This window comes from Rhagoletis pomonella, unplaced genomic scaffold (genome assembly GCF_013731165.1).
Source record: "Rhagoletis pomonella isolate Grant_MI unplaced genomic scaffold, Rhpom_1.0 Rhpom_scaffold_00037, whole genome shotgun sequence".
In the NCBI taxonomy this organism is placed as follows: Eukaryota; Metazoa; Arthropoda; class Insecta; order Diptera; family Tephritidae; genus Rhagoletis; species Rhagoletis pomonella.
In genome coordinates, this window is record NW_023458591.1 from 47,981 (window position 1) to 64,601 (window position 16,621).

The following is a 16,621-nucleotide window of genomic DNA, read 5'->3' on the forward strand; positions in this document are numbered from 1 at the left end:
AGCCAAGCAGTAAGCAAAGCCAGCACTTCCAGCAGATATTGACCGGGGTTTTCGCACGACTGTTCCTGATTCATCGTTTCTTTTTAGGAAATTCTTACCGCCATATAAATAAGTATAATTTGCACTAGTAACTATTTATGTATATATGTACATATGTATTTTTTATGCTTAATATATACAAATAAAAGAAGAAAGTAAACACAACAACCACCGAGTAAATTTTTATTTGTGTCAATAATAAACGGTTAGCTGATTCAAGTCTACAGCAAGTTCACAAAATTAATTAAAAACCAAAGCATTGTTTATATTTGCTCAACAATGATTTTATTCAACTAACAATATTGTCTACCTTACCAACTATGCCCCTTGGTCACTATAACCAATTCTGGTAATTATAACTAAAGCTTTTTCTGAGTGTACCATGACCATCGCAATATCCTCTCTTTAGAAGTTGAGCAAAATTTTCGTCCTTTTCTTATCTATTTATGGCCATGGTAGCTTGGTTGTTCTACAAGCGCCCTCTTCTAGCCATGATCTGTTGGCCTCTTTGATAATGTTATTTCTAAGTTCTAATTTGCAGGTTGCCATGGGTATCCCAATTATGCCTCTGTTTTCACTACACAAAAAAATAGGTATTTTATAAATGCTAAATATTACACTAAAGTGCTTAAGTATTCAGCAAATGTCTAAATTCTACACGATTCAGAAATGCCAAAATGTCCAACGATACACAAAAAAATGGTGGAAAAGCTTTTCACTACACCCAGAAAAGGTATAATTGCCAAGATTTGGTTATAGTGACCAAGTAGCATAGTTGGATATGGCGAAATAAATATCTAGTGCGCGAAAGTCTGCAATTTACTTCAGACTTTTAGTTGGGACAAAAGTATATTTGTTAATGATTGCAAAACGACTATCTTGCCTGGACAATATTGTTGGTTGAATCAAATCATTGTTGAGCAAATATTAACAGTGCTTTGGTTCATACAAGTCTTCAAATAATTTTGTGAACTTATTGTGGCCTGAATCAGCTAATTGTTTATTATTGGAAAAAATTTCAGTTCGGCACAAATAAAAATTTACTCGGTGGTTGTTGTGTTTACTTTCTTCTTTTATTTGTATATATTAAGCATAAAAATACATACATATTTACATAAATAGTTACTAGTGTAAATAATACATATGTATACACTTAGAAAAAGGTTCAGTTATGTTTACCAAGATTTGGTTATAGTGACCAAGTGGCAAAGTTGGATATGGCGAAATAAATATCTAGTTCACGAAAGTCTGCAATTTACTTGAGACTTCTAGTTGGGACAAATGTATATTTGATAATAATTACAAAAGGACTACCTTGAGTGGACAATATTGTTAGTTAAATAAAATCATTTTTGAGCAAATATAAACAATGCTTTGGTTGATACAAGTTTTCAATTAATTTTGTGAACTTGCTGTAGACTTGAATCAGCTAACCGTTTATTATGGGATAAAAAGTTTCAGCTTGACACAAATAAAAATTTACTCGATGGTTGTTGTGTTTACTTTCTTTTATTTGCATATATTAAGCATAAAAAACATACATATTTACATAAATAGTTACTATTGTAAATAATACATATGTATATGGTGGTAAGAATTTCCTAAAAAGAAACGATGAAACAGCAACAGTCGTGCGAAAACCCAGATCAATATCTGCTGGAAATGCTGGTTTAAGTATACTGCTTTGCTTTTTCCTTGGCTAAATAGATACTTTCAAATTATAATTCACATGAGTTATATATCCACTGAGAAACCCCGGTTGGCATCAAAATTTATATTTTTAAATAGCTCACTGAGCGCTCTGTGACCACACGCGTGTTACACCCATATACGAACAGCGGTAGCGGAGCAATGATTTCCACGCACAGTCTCATTGATTGAATCGTTTTTATGCAATGGTCGGCATACTAGACATTCAAACGATTCAATAAGTGGGACTGTGTGCATTACTCAGCTGGCGCTCTTCGTATGTGAAACACACATGTGCGCTCAGCATTCTTGAGGCGTGGCTCACAAGCATGAATATGTTCCGCTCTCAAACCAAATCGTGGCTTCCTCAACTAAGATTTGGTAACTCTGACTAAACCATGTGTTGTAAGAAAGCTTATCTGTATTAGCAGAGCTTAATGACATCCTTTTATGAACCATACGTTAAGTTGAATGGAATTTGTAGAAATATGCTTCAAAAAAATATTTATTAGTATTTACCAAACCCTTCAACTAAATTAACGAATTGGTACAAGCTAGACGAATATTAAAAGCTTTAATATATTTAGTCATAATAACCAACCCATGGTAATAGTTCCCAATCCTTGGTAACAGTTCCCAAATATTGTCAAAATTCGGGAAACTAATTCTTTTTCTCAGTGTAGTTTTATAGTTATTAGGGAATGAACTGTATTTTAATTGAAAAATCCATCAAAGCCCTTAACCTCTTGTCGAACATACGAGTCAAATATTCTGTAAAAGATTCGCCGGTATCCGATGCTCCTTCTTGTGGCGGAACTTTAGCGCTCCCAGAAAATCTAGTGGCGATAGCATCATTTTAGTTGGCGTTGGCTTCTCCATTTTTATTTCTTACCAAAAACATTTAAATAAAGTTGTAATTTGGAGGGTTTATTTAAATGTTATTTTTACCCCGCTTGACAATACGAAAGGAATGAAAATCTGTAAAAGCAAAATGCTCTGAGAATGCTGAGAAAAAGGATTAGTTTCGACAACTAAAGATATTTAGTTCCCGAATTTTGACAATATTTGGGAACTGTGACTAAGGATTGGGAACTATTACCATGGGTTGGTAATTATAACTAAATATATTAAAGCTTCTAATATTCGTCTAGGTTGTGCCAAATCGTTAATTTAGTTGAAGGGTTTGGTAAATATTAATAAATATTTTTTTGAAGCATATTTCTACAAATTCTATTCAACTTAACGTATGGTTCATAAAAGGATGTCATTAAGCTCTGCTAATACATATAAGCTTTCTTTCAACACTTGGTTTAGTCATAATTACCAAATCTTAGTTGAGGCAAACACGATTTGGTTTGAGAGCGGAACATATTCAGGCTTGTGAGCTACCCCTAAATAATGCTCAGCGCTCTCTGAGCGCATGTATGTTTCACATACGAAGAGCGCCAGCTAAGCAATGCACACAGTCCCACTTATTGAATCGTTTGAATGCGCTAGTATGCCGACCATTGTATAAAAACGATTCAATGAATGAGACTGTATGCGTGGAACTCATTGCTCCGCTACCACTGTTCGTATATGGGTGAAACACGCGTGTGGTCATAGAGCGCTCAGTGAGCTATGGCATGTCGATCCCTGCGCTAGGTAGGGAAAGAAAAGTGTGTGATATGATATGCCCAGACTTGTTTGTTTCAGTTTTGCCATCGCCGCGAGTTGTTTCGGTGTGCGCATAGTTATTTAAAAATATAAATTTTGATGCCAACCGGGGTTTCTCAGTGGATATATAATTCATGTGAATATTATTTGAAAATATCTATTTAGCCACGGAAAAAGCAAAGCAGTATACTTAAACCAGCATTTCCAGCAGATATTGATCTGGGTTTTCGCACGACTGTTGCTGTTTCATCGTTTCTTTTTAGGAAATTCTTACCACCATATACATATGTATTATTTACAATAGTAACTATTTATGTAAATATGTATGTTTTTTATGCTTAATATATGCAAATAAAAGAAGAAAGTAAACACAACAACCATCGAGTAAATTTTTATTTGTGTCAAACTGAAACCTTTTTTCCAATAATAAACGGTTAGCTGATTCACGTCTACAGCAAGTTCACAAAATTAATTGAAAACTTGTATCAACCAACAATGATTTTATTCAACTAACAATATTGTCCACTCAAGGAAGTCGTTTTGTAATTATTAACAAATATACATTTGTCCCAACTAGAAGTCTCAAGTAAAGTGCAGAGTTTCGCAAACTAGATATTTATTTCGCCAAATCCAACTATGCCACTTGGGTCACTATATCCAAATCTTGGTAATTATAACTAAACCTTTTTCTGAGTGTAGAAAAAATGTTGCACATGTTTTAAAAGCAGATTTTGAATAAGATTTGCCGATTTGAAATTATTTAAATGTACGTTTGCGTACTTCATAATCCCTTTGTTATGTATCATAAATGAGGATGAATTTACAATATCCGAAATACTCCTTTTTAAGAAAAGCGAAGACGAGTTGGAGTTTTTGGATTTAAAAGAAGATAAGGCACTGGAAATTCCACATAAAGCTTTGCTGTTGCTTGGATTCCGGCAATAAGTACCAGATTTAAAATATCCGCTACTGAAAAAAGGCGCGTCCGTATATTTTCAATTTTTGGCGTATAACTGAGTGGCTGTAGTCCAGTGTGCGGAGGCCCAATGAAATTCGTAAAGTAAAAAGTACCGTTCACAATTAGTTGCATTCCCGTACCTGATAATTATTGAAAGTTATAAAAACGATCAGCTTTTTGTGTTCGCGTACGCAAAAAACTTGCAAAGTAAGGGAAATTGAGCGAGCAAAATGACATTTCATTTTGAGGGAAAGCTGCTAGTTTCTGCTGGAAAAATTTTCGCCAATTGCAATTTGCCAACAAGAAAACAGCTTAAGGTGTTCTTACACGACATGTATTTGCATCTGTAAATGTGAGTTTTTCAATACATATGTATTTGCGTATGTCTGTCAAATTCAAAGTCTATATTTAACTATTTAAAAATACGTTCTTTGAAAACGAAATAAACTAAACTCAGATGATTCTATCTGTGTGTCAGATGAAATATAAACATTTCTATTTGTACTTGTATTTGTATTTGTAGTATGTACGTGCATCTTCTTTGTACAGAGACAAATCTAATTTGCCTTTATACGATATGTTGATATTTCAATATGTAAAAAGTGGCATGTACATATGCAAATACATATCGTGTAAGAACACCATTATCAAAAACAGCTGGTTGGAATTTACGCAAATCCCTAAATTGAATTTGAGTTTGGATGTAAAAAATAGTAAAATGCAACTAATTAAAATTGTAAGTAAGTAATTATTCGTTTACGTCAGTGAACTGTGTCATGATAAGACTTTGGGATCTATTTTCTTGCGTTTTCAATTTTATACTTTTGAATGTAAATAAAATTTCTATCAGGTGTTCGTCAAACTTGCAAGTTTCTGAAAATTTTCTGTTCGTGTACTGTTTCGGATATTTTTCTCTTGTGAGAGAACAGATGACATTTCGCCGGAATTTTGCTGTTGGACATATTTTACTGGAGATTTAAACAAACGTACCAATTGACAAACCAACATTTAACAGAACTGTTACGAACGGCTTTAACTAATGTAAAACAAGATTTTGAAAATTTGGCCAAAGGGATCTTTTGAATTTTCTGTAAGATCTATCTGACGTACATTAGAATAATAATAAAATTAATAATAAATTAATGTTTTAAAAATAAAATTTTTGTCGTTTTTTTGTGGCTCTTTGTAGCATTTAGAATTTACATGTGGCTCTTATCGGCCTCGGCCTTGCCTACCCGTGGTATATAGAATGCCCTTTACCCAAGGTAGGTTGGTAGTGAAAATGGGCGAAATCGGACCGTAACCACGCCCACTTCCTATATAACGGTAATTTTCAGAAATATGAAAATTGCAATATTTTAATAACTACTGAAGATTTTTCACTGAAAATTGATATTTGCAATGTTTAGGCGTAAAATAGGAATATTAGAAATTTTTACATGTATAATTACATGTGCATATCTCGGTAACCGCTCGACTAATTTCTCTCAAACTTGGCACGGTTGTTAAGCTTGGTACCACATACCAAACAGCTGAAAATCTTTAAAATCGGACAATAACCACGCCCTCATTCCATGTAACGGTTATTTAGAGAAATACGAAATCTTCGATAAATCAGTAAATATTATAGCTAATTTATTCAAAATTGATGTTTGCAATAATTCTTTAGCAAAAATACGTTTAAGATAAAATTTTGGAAAATGGGCGTGGCACCGCCTTCTATGACCGATCAATTTCTACCAAACTCGGAATGATTTTTGTACTTGCCACTTAAAAGCAAAACATTGAAAATTATTGATATCGGACTAAAATTACGCCCACTTTTCATATAACGGTGAATTTCAGAAATACTTGAAACTTCGATATTTCGGAATTTAAGGACGCTAATTTACTCAAAATTGATACAAACAACAATCCCTTGAAAAGAAGTAACATTATTATAGAATTTTGGAAAGTGGGTGCCCCATATATAACTATATAAGTTTATGGAAGATGTTTGAAATAGGAATAAAGCCACCCCTGCTCACCACGTAGTGGTAGTTTTCGGAAAGGTGAAAAAAGCTATATTTAATAATTGCGCCGGGTATGTAACGTTCGTTTTTTTTTAACTTTATAATTAGCCTAATTATAAGTAACAAGAGTGCCAGTTACTGTCGAAATTCGACAGTTTTTCTAGTTTTAGAAGCCTTGGAGAGGATTTCTAACTTAACACGCAGCAAAACTTATACGGTACAAATTAACTAACCGGAAAATCTTCTGCTAAAACGTAACTAAATTTTTTTTTTATCTGAGAAGGTCTTTCGAGGACTTCGGCAGGACTTGGAATTGACCTGATACATTCAAGTTTATCGATAAATTTCAATGATTTGATACATATCGAAAGTTCAATGAATTTCAAGAACACTAAAATTCGATAACTCAACGAAATTCGTTAACTCGAATAAATTTTGATAATTATAAAGTTCGATGATTCGATAAATTTCAGTAACCTTTATGGCTGATTTTATTTCGATTCCTATCGGAAAATTTCAGCTCTGTTAAACTAATTCTTATGTATTTCTCATTGTCTCCATTTTCGCCTTTATCTCAATTTTCGCCTTTATCTTCACTTTTGCCTTTTTTGTCTTCATCGTTATCACTTGTTTCTTCATCTTCATATTTATCTTATCATCGAAACTACAAAAACTGTCCTCATCTAGAGAAAATTACTTTCCAACGGTGTTTCTGGCTTTGAAATCGGTAACTTTACCTTGGTCTTCATCTTTGTTTTTATCTTTCACATCTTTGCTTATATCCTTTTCTTTTTCTATTCACGTAGATGAGATGAGGTGCGATGACGTGATAAGATGTGACGTGATTTTATGTGATGTGATAGGATGTCATGTCATGTGTTGTCATATCCTCTGATGTCATGTCATATAATGTCATACCATATGATGTCATATCATGTGATGCCACGTCATGTAATTCCATGTGATGTCATACGATGTCATATCATGTGATGTCAAGTCATGTGATGTCATGCCATATAATGTGATGTCATATCATATAATGTCATTTCACGTGATATCGTGTGATGTGATATCATATTATGTGATGCAATATCATGTGATGTCTCTTCATATCATGTGATAAAATGTGATGTGATGTCATGTAATGTGATCACATTCCATGTTCCGATTAGTGTATCGACAACCCTGTTGATAACTGTGTTGATAAAAATACCGATAACAATATCCATACACATATAGAAAAATACAACGATTCTAAAATAGATTAATTCAGCGATAAATATAACAATCATCAGTATCGATTATTGTACATATCGTTAACAATATAAATGACTAAATCGATAACAAAATCAATTATTTAATCGATTATTATACCGATAACAATATCCATTATTGTATCGATAACTATACCGATTATTATATTCATTATTATATCGATTACAATAGCGGTTATTTAATTAATAACAGTATCGATAACAATATCGATTATTTTATCGATAGCAATATCGATTATTATATCGATAAGAATATCGAGTTTTATATCAATACCAATATCGATCTTCATCCTCATCCTTTTCTTCATATTTATTCTTTATTTTTGCATATTCCTCTTCACCTTTACCTTAAAGTGTTTAAATTTACTTTGATCTTCGTTTTTGCCATGCACCTCTAGGCATCTTTGTTTTTGTTTTTATTCTCAAACCGCTAAACCGCTGAGAACCATTTCCATGCGCATTATTCCCCTTGAATTTGACAATTTACTCCCAACCAACGAACTGCCGCTAAAGTTTCACTTCATAAATTCAAGAAATGTTCTTACCCCTTCAGTTACCCTTATTCTTATGTATCTGTCATTGTCTCCATTTTCGTCTTTATCTTCACTTCTGGCTTCTTTTTTTTTACTTCATCGTTATCATTTATTTCTTCGTCTTCATATTTCAAAGCTTAATTTCAAATGTGTAGTGAAACAACAGGCGAAACATGTCAAATTGAACATGTTGCAGCAACATGTATACACAATTCGAAAATGTTTAAACGACGGTTTTGGCCGTAATTTTCAATTTTGAAATCGGTTCTGTAGAATCGCCAAACGAACGGAGACAAAATTTATGTTAGCGTATTAATATATAGATATACTTGTTGTGCTAGTGCTCTTTCAAATAAGTAAGTAAAATTTGTACAAATAAATTAAAATACAAACACTCGTGATACTTATATTCAAACGAAAAAGTTTTTATTTGAAGCACCTATATGAGACATTCTTTTCATATCGGACACCAAATTTGGTGTCACACTTTCGATTGGCAAAAAGTTGTGGAACAAATATTGTTAACGAAGCGATATTCTGTAGAAATTCGAAATCAAATCTGCGTTTCGCTAACTTTAGTCCGGCAATTTCCACGCCCATTTCATTTATTTTATTTTTAAAGAAACATCTTGCATCTAGGTATTCTATCGGAATGCGCAAGAAAATTTTACCTTTTGCAAAAACGCGATGCTTAAGACCTTATTAAATATATCTCAACATAAGTTTTCGAAAACAAGTTACAAAAAATTGTTGATTCTCACAAAATAAACCATCTCATCATAAAGAAAACTATTTTAAAAATAGTTCTTGAGAACGCCTATTTTTTATAGAGAATTAAACAAGGATTACGATGGTATAATTTTAAACCCCTAATGTACTGGTCTTCACAATGCAAATCAACTTCAAAAAGTTAAACTGTTAATAGCTAAGTTAGTTTTAGGACAATCTTGACCACCTTTATGGAGGAATGATAAGCCCGTTTCCTTAGCTTTAAAACGACGTTAAGATGAAGTCTCTACGATGAGCAGAACCCGAGATATAACGAATTGAAGTTGTACGTGATTAGTCAGAAACACGAAAAAATGCAAACTTTGACAGATCATATCTTCGAAGAAAAAAGATATAAAAAAATCCTCGAACACGTGTTAGTTTATTTCATCTATAGAACCCACAAAAAAATTTGAAGCGAATCGGAGACATGACACAATTTTTTTTACGAAATCCGTCCGACTTAAAAAAGAATGGCTAATATATAGCCAAAATGGCGTCTGCTATTTTAAACTAAAATTTTTTCCTCCGGATTCGGACAACGACACATTGGATCCGCCACTTTGAATTTAAAAAATCTGACATCAGATTTGAAATCAGCGACCTCGAAAACCCCTCTTTTATGTATTTTAAGTTTTTGATGAAAAGAAAAAAAGTTATAAAATTTGATCGTCATATTGAATCCACCATTATAAATTTCAAAAATCAGACATCAGATTCAAAATTAGCGACCTCAAAAACCCGAGTCATATACAGCTTGACGACGAATAACTGTTACCCAAGTTTTTTTGAGATATAAAAGGGTCCTTTATAGATTTAACGAAAAAGGTATTTTATTGTTAATTTTCCACAGATTTTACTTTAGTTGTATTAATTAGTTTTTAAATTTTAACCCGTATTTACATTTTCCAGCACTGTAAACTTTGAGAGAAAAGTTCATTTGGCACGCAGGTCTTCGTCAGTTTATATATTCCATATCTTCTGTAACCATAGGCTAATTTTCTCCATTTTGATTCCCTTATACTCTCCCTTTTGTCCCACATAAGGCCTCATACTCAAAAATCGAATAGACTCGGAACTGTTGGCTAGGACGGACATTCATTCGACCAACCCTATACAGTTTTTCTTTTTTTGTCTTTTGACGTAGAATACGTCTACGTTTCGATATGGAGGCTATGCCCAAATGTTGTAGTTGTAATTTTTAGAGCTTCACGAAAACGCTTATTCCACGAGAACTAGTGAAGCGATTTCAAAGAAAAGTGTGCCGTTTCAAAGAAAAAATTCCAAACCTATCGACAGATACATTTATGTAAGTAACCGATTAGGTGTCTGTCGTAGAAACAACGGTAAATATTGGCTTATTTTGGGGTAAATTTTGAGCCATTAAAGTGCTCTAGCAACTTATGGTTGGCAGATATAACTTTCATTTTCGGGATATAGGTTCTTTGGAGCAGTAGAAATATTATCGTGTAAAATTTTTGTATAAATTAACAAATATCGAGCATTTAAAGGCAAACAATTGTTTTACTACCAAAATGCTCGAAAACGGCTCGAATGATTTTGTTTCTGTTATCTTTAATCAAAAATTCAGGTATTTTCCTTTCGTTTGGTATATGGGAAGTATTGGTTGATATCTTCTAAGTATGTTTATTTTATTCAAATATATGGGCATAAATGCTTTTCAATACAAAATCACTTCGGCATCAATTTGCAAACACGTGCATGTGTAAAAACAGTTATGTGCTGGCAGAGTCAAAAGGATACCAAAAACAGATTGCGCAAGTGAGAGAAATATGTATAAGCGGATCGCAGCATATTTTGTACCCATGTACCTACATACATATTAAAGCACTGCAAATATACCAGCAGAAATACTCTACACATGTGTACATGAATAAATATGTTCCTATTTCAGAGTACTTAAAAATATAGGAACAAAAAAATAGAACATCACAAATTTGAGGAACTGAGCAATGTTACTCAACAGCGCTCTGCTACATAAAACACTGTTCCGCTTTTCCAGAGTACTTGAGTATGTTGATTGCATTCAGTAGTATTTGAAAACTTACTGAAGTTTTATCTTTTAAAATGTTAGCATTTAACATAATGTTAAGAAAAGACATATATTTTCTTTTTATTCCAATATATACTTAAAATATTGTTTTACATTTCTCGCTGGACGCTTCAATATTTGCAAAAAAGTTCGAATCTTTCATACATATGCATGATTAATTTACATACATATTATGTAAATTTTTTAAATAACAAAAAATTTGTGTCCATTTTCCCGCCACCTGTCTTTGTGAGCAGTTTTTATTGTCAAATTGATATTTTCATTTCCCAATACCAGGCGCTCATACATGTGAAGTAACAAGTTTTCTATTTCTAAGCAGAAAATTGTTTGTATAAATTTTTAAATTTCCATAATTCTACTTTATGAATTTCCAAAGGCTTCTACAAACGAATTCAAAACTTCTAAAGCTTGCTACTTCATATGTATGTGCGCCTGGTATTGATAAATGAAATTATCGTATTGTACAAATAAAAATTGGTTCTTTGTATAAGATGCTTCTTTATAAAATATGTATGCTGTTGGCTAAATATTCGGAGCGCCCTACATTGTTTCTCCATATTTGCTATTTAATATAAGAGTCAGCTCTAACATTAACATTATGTAGCATTAAACGAAAACTTCCAAAAATACTCAAAAAATACTTGTGAAGGAACATATTTTCTGTGGAAGTTTAACAGCATGGTACTGCTGATTTATGTTCCTCTTTATTTCGGAACATAATTTTTTATGTATACAGCGCTCAATACCTTCAATTCTCTTCCTTCCATGCCCTCTTTGATAGAATATGAATAGTTTACATATTTGAAAAAAACTTCACAGTGAAGCAAACTGAATTCCGATGCAGACCTTTAATACATATGTGTATACATACATATTAGTTGAGTTCCCCAACTTTTCTGGGTTAAAACCTGTAAAAGTGTCAAAAAGCAAAAGAAGCCAGCGAACCGAGTACGGGAACGCTTTCTGGTAAACTCCTGTAAATTCTTGCAATTTCTTACGAGTTAGGGAGCGCAACTATTATAGATATGTACATTGTACATCCATATATGAGTAGTCCACTTGCAAACAGCGTTATGTGATATTATAATAATAAGCCATAAATTAAAAAAAAACGTCTACAACAACAAGTAAAATCCAAATTTTATCTTTTTTTATTATCTGAAAATTTGGATAAATAAGAGCCTAATAACATTAAATAAATAGGCAATCATGTTTCCTTTACACCCCTTTTACGGCTAAACTGTACTTCTAAGGTATAAACAATTATATATATCATTAGAAAGGTATTTTGACGCTGATGTGCAGGCAATTTTTAAAATTTCAAATTAGTTTAAAATAGAGCGAAAAAATCAATTCAAAAGTCACACCAATACCAATGCCATACATGTACATGGTTGGGGCGGAAATGCCTCCTAAATGTATGCTTTAATATTGATAGTGAATTAAAGAAACGTGCTAAGCAGCAGTTTAGGAATAAGATGTATGTATGTATGTACATGAATAGATTAGCCTCAAACAAGGATGAAGATAATTTTGAGTATGAAGAAGAAGAAAGGGATAAATACAGAAATTAAAATAAAAGTAAAGAAACCTAAATATAAAGACAAAGAGGAAGGAAAATTTAAATACCTAACCTAATAACAATGGTGGGGGTGAATATGTAAATGAAGAAAAGAATGGACATATTTAGATCAGGATAAAGGAAAGGATAAAGATGAAGACCAAGACGAGGAAGAAGATGAAGATGAATATGAAGATAAGGATAAAGATAACTTATCTTAACTTAACCCCTTAACTTAACTTAACTCACCTCAACTCATCTCACCTCCGCTTAAAAACTTACTCCACCTGAGTTCGCTACACATTAATTCACCACACCTTAACTCCCCAAACCTAAATCCACCACTACTTCACTCCCCACACCTAAATTCACCACACCTAAATCCACCACACCTTAATTCACCACACCTTAACTCACCACACCCCAACTTTCTCACCACATCTTAACTCACCACACCTTAACTTTCTCACCACACCTTAATTCACCACAACTAAATTCACCACACCTCTTAAGACCACCACACCTGAATTCATAACACCGTAACTCCCACACCCAATTCCACCACACTGCAACTCACCACACCCAATTTCAACACATGACATGATATCACTAAAGAAACAATATAAAGAAAAAGAGGAAGGAAAATTTAACTACCTAACCTAATAACAATGGTGGGGGTAAATACGTAAATGGAGAAAAGAATGAAGATATAGATCAGGAGAAAGGAAAAGATAAATATGAAGACGAAGGTGAATATGAAGATGAAGATAAACAGGAAGATGAAGATGAAGATGAAGATGAATATGAACCTGAACATGAACATGAACATGAAAATGAACATGAACATGAACTTGAATATGAACATGAACATGAAGGTGTAGGTAAAAATAAACATAAACATAAACATTAAAAGCGATAGAGACAAAGATAGAGAGGAAGAAAGTGATAGGGATAAAAAGGAAATACAACTGAAGAATGTGCGATGTTATATTGTGATGTGTTATGCTACATATGTTATGTTATTGAATCTAATGCTATTCTATGTTATGTTATGCTAAGTACTAAGCTAAACTCCCCTCCACTTAACCCATTCAAACAAATTTTATTTCAGCTCAACTCAACTCACATAAACTATCCTTAATTTTAGCGGTTGAATTTCAACCGCTGGGCGAACACTAGTAACATTAAAAAACAAAATCGCAGTATGGTAGCTTTTGCGAATTTTATATATAAAAAATTAATATAGTGAGTTTTGAAACCATAACTTTTACATAGTTAACTTTTTTTTTGCTTTTCTCGTTCTCTCTTCCATGAAGATTGGTCTACTTCTTTTTAACGACGTCTTCCACTAGGCACCGAAACTACCACTAAGTTCATCAGCAAATGGAGACTTTTGAACTTGTATAAATACGTACAACAAGTATTATAGCGACTTTTGAAAGTGTATATATACATACAGTAAGTATTATAGCGACTTTTGCTAAAGTGGCTAACATTTGATGTTTTTTGTTTCAGAATATATAAGGATTTTGCACTGTATTGTTAGTGGACACGAAACTACTTTAAATACTGGTACCTTAACCACCAAAAACTAAAAATCGAAAAAAATTATACATAGAGCACTTCGCAAGTGGACTACTCATATACATATGTATACATAATACGCGAAAGATTTTTTGTCATATCATCAGATCTGTAATGTTAGTTCGATTTCATGATTCAATAATAAAAGGTTTTGTAAGAAAAACTTTCTCTCGCTCTTATTTTATCAATGAGACTCCCACCCTACTCCCAAAAACAAAAACAGTGATATTTCTTTTCCAAATTTCTTTGCAGATTTTAAGAACATTTTTAATTTTTAGTTGTGAAATTTTTACTTTTTAAATTTGAAGAAATGTTTGTTCATCATTCGTTGGCGACAACAAGACTAAATGGGTGGACTACCGAAATTTGATGTAGGCTAAAGAGACGAAATTCCCTTAAATGCCGAAATGTATTTGTCGATGTTCATGGAGACCTATTGATTCTGCCAAGGCTCTGTAAAGTAATCCTCGCAAAGGTTCTGGTAAATGAGTCAACGAAGATATTTAGGTATTGACCTACACAATACTGCAGTAGAATTCTGACAATCGCTACGCCAAATTTCCATCGCTAAAATTCTCTAAATTAACGCCATGGGGCCTAAAAGTACGCAATATGGAAAAGTAACAGAAGCGAAGTGTAATCAGGCAAATCTGGCAGTATGAGGGGCATGTAACCAAACGTTGCATGTTGTTAAGCGCGTCTGCTATTCTTTTGGAGACCTTTAGTGATCAAAATCAGCGTCTCCGGAAGAGACTTTGACGCAATATAATAGTAGCAAACCGCGTCCATGGGGGCAATCGTAAAACAAGACAGCTCGGTTTGGTTAATGGCGCGATATAATTGCACACTTACGGCAGTCCTCATTTGACGATGTAGATCACGTTCCCTGTCTCAGTCGTTCAGTAGCTGCGTGTCCTTTTTATTCTTCGTGTCGTCCGGCACGAACCGCAAATCGCGACTGTGTAAGCCAAGGCGTATTTAACAAGGTGGTGTTAGCCGTATATAAGTAAAAAATTACACTAACAAATTATATGAAGATATCCATACTGTCATTAGTATGAGTTACAACAAACACATCATTTTGACGTAATGCCCTCCGCGGCGAAAAACTCAGCTGTCGCCCCAACATCACCTTGTTAAATACACCTTGGTGTAAGCCAATGTTTAATATTCTGACGGCGGCATAGTCTCCCCAGAACACTAAAAAAGCAATATCAAAGAATTCGAATTACCATATTCGAAGCAATCGAGCCATAAACACGAAAGAAACGTAAGCTCCAAATGTTTTTATTTGGCGTTTTTTAATCAAAATTCCATAATTTTTCCACAAACAAATAGATTCTTCATATCTATCTAATGTAAATGGTACCGCAAAGAATTTACAAGGCAGACAAACAATAAAAAAATAGCAATAAGGGGACCATCCATTCTTGAGTTATGCGCCGTCTGACGTACGCAACTTTGGTATATTCATAGCAAAATTTATTTTTAATAACAATCAGGGGTTATTTTCGATGTAAATAAGCTGGTTTAAATTAAGTAATTAAATCAAATTCGTTTTTGTATAAAAATACCACGATGCACCATTATCCACGCCTTTTTGTAGAATTTCGCTACCACTTAGGAAGTTTGATTGAATTCTTCCCCTTTTTCTCCTGCTTCCAAAAACCATCCCTGTGGGTGGGAGTGTCAAATTTTAGAAAATAGCTACTTACAAAACCTTTAATAATTGAATCATGGTTCGATTTTACAAAATGAGACGTGCAATAGCTTATTTTATCAAAAAGAGTTGCCACCTGAAAAAAAATTTAATTCAAATTATTTTTAAGTTAAATTAATTATTGCACTATGAGTATCGATCGAAATTGTTTTGAAAAAGGCTTTATTTCTTAATTACACATATGTAGGAGGGTTGCCACCTGTTTCAAAAAGCAAGCTCGACTTAAATGAAGGCAGAAAATTTAAATGTATATCCTGATGTGGTGTCAGGCGAAAAAAGTTGTGGTTTGAAAATATTTTGAATATGGTTGCCGCCTGTTTTAAAATTAGAATTTAGAAAAAGTATGCATGAGTTAAATGAAATATTAAAATATTACGTGAAACGAAGGTGGTGAGATATCCTTAGTTTAACTATTTAGATTATTAATTAGGGTTGCCACATGGTAAAAACGTAAACTCAAATTATTTAATAAGTTAAAGCAATTATTAAAAATATGGGTATCAAATGAAATGGGTTTAAAAAGTCTTTATTCCTGAACTTTAGGAGCGTTGTCACGTACTTAAAAAATCAAATTTAACTTAATTCATCAGGCAGATGAAATATTTACATATGTAGGTATCAAAATATCAGACGCTCGAGGTTTCTTTATTTCTTAACTATATTTAGAAGAGTTGTCAGCTGTTTCAGAAGTCTTAGCCAACTTATGCACAAATCCGAAGACGAAGATAATGCGAAGACGAGCATGAACTCGAA

At 33.1% G+C, this 16,621-nt stretch overlaps 1 protein-coding gene across 1 annotated transcript in view; it reads right to left on the reverse strand.

The window, feature by feature from the left end:
* Positions 1–16,621, reverse strand: part of LOC118749732 — a 67,562-nt gene that overhangs the window by 1,652 nt on the left and 49,289 nt on the right. The gene's annotated exons all lie outside the window — the stretch shown is intronic.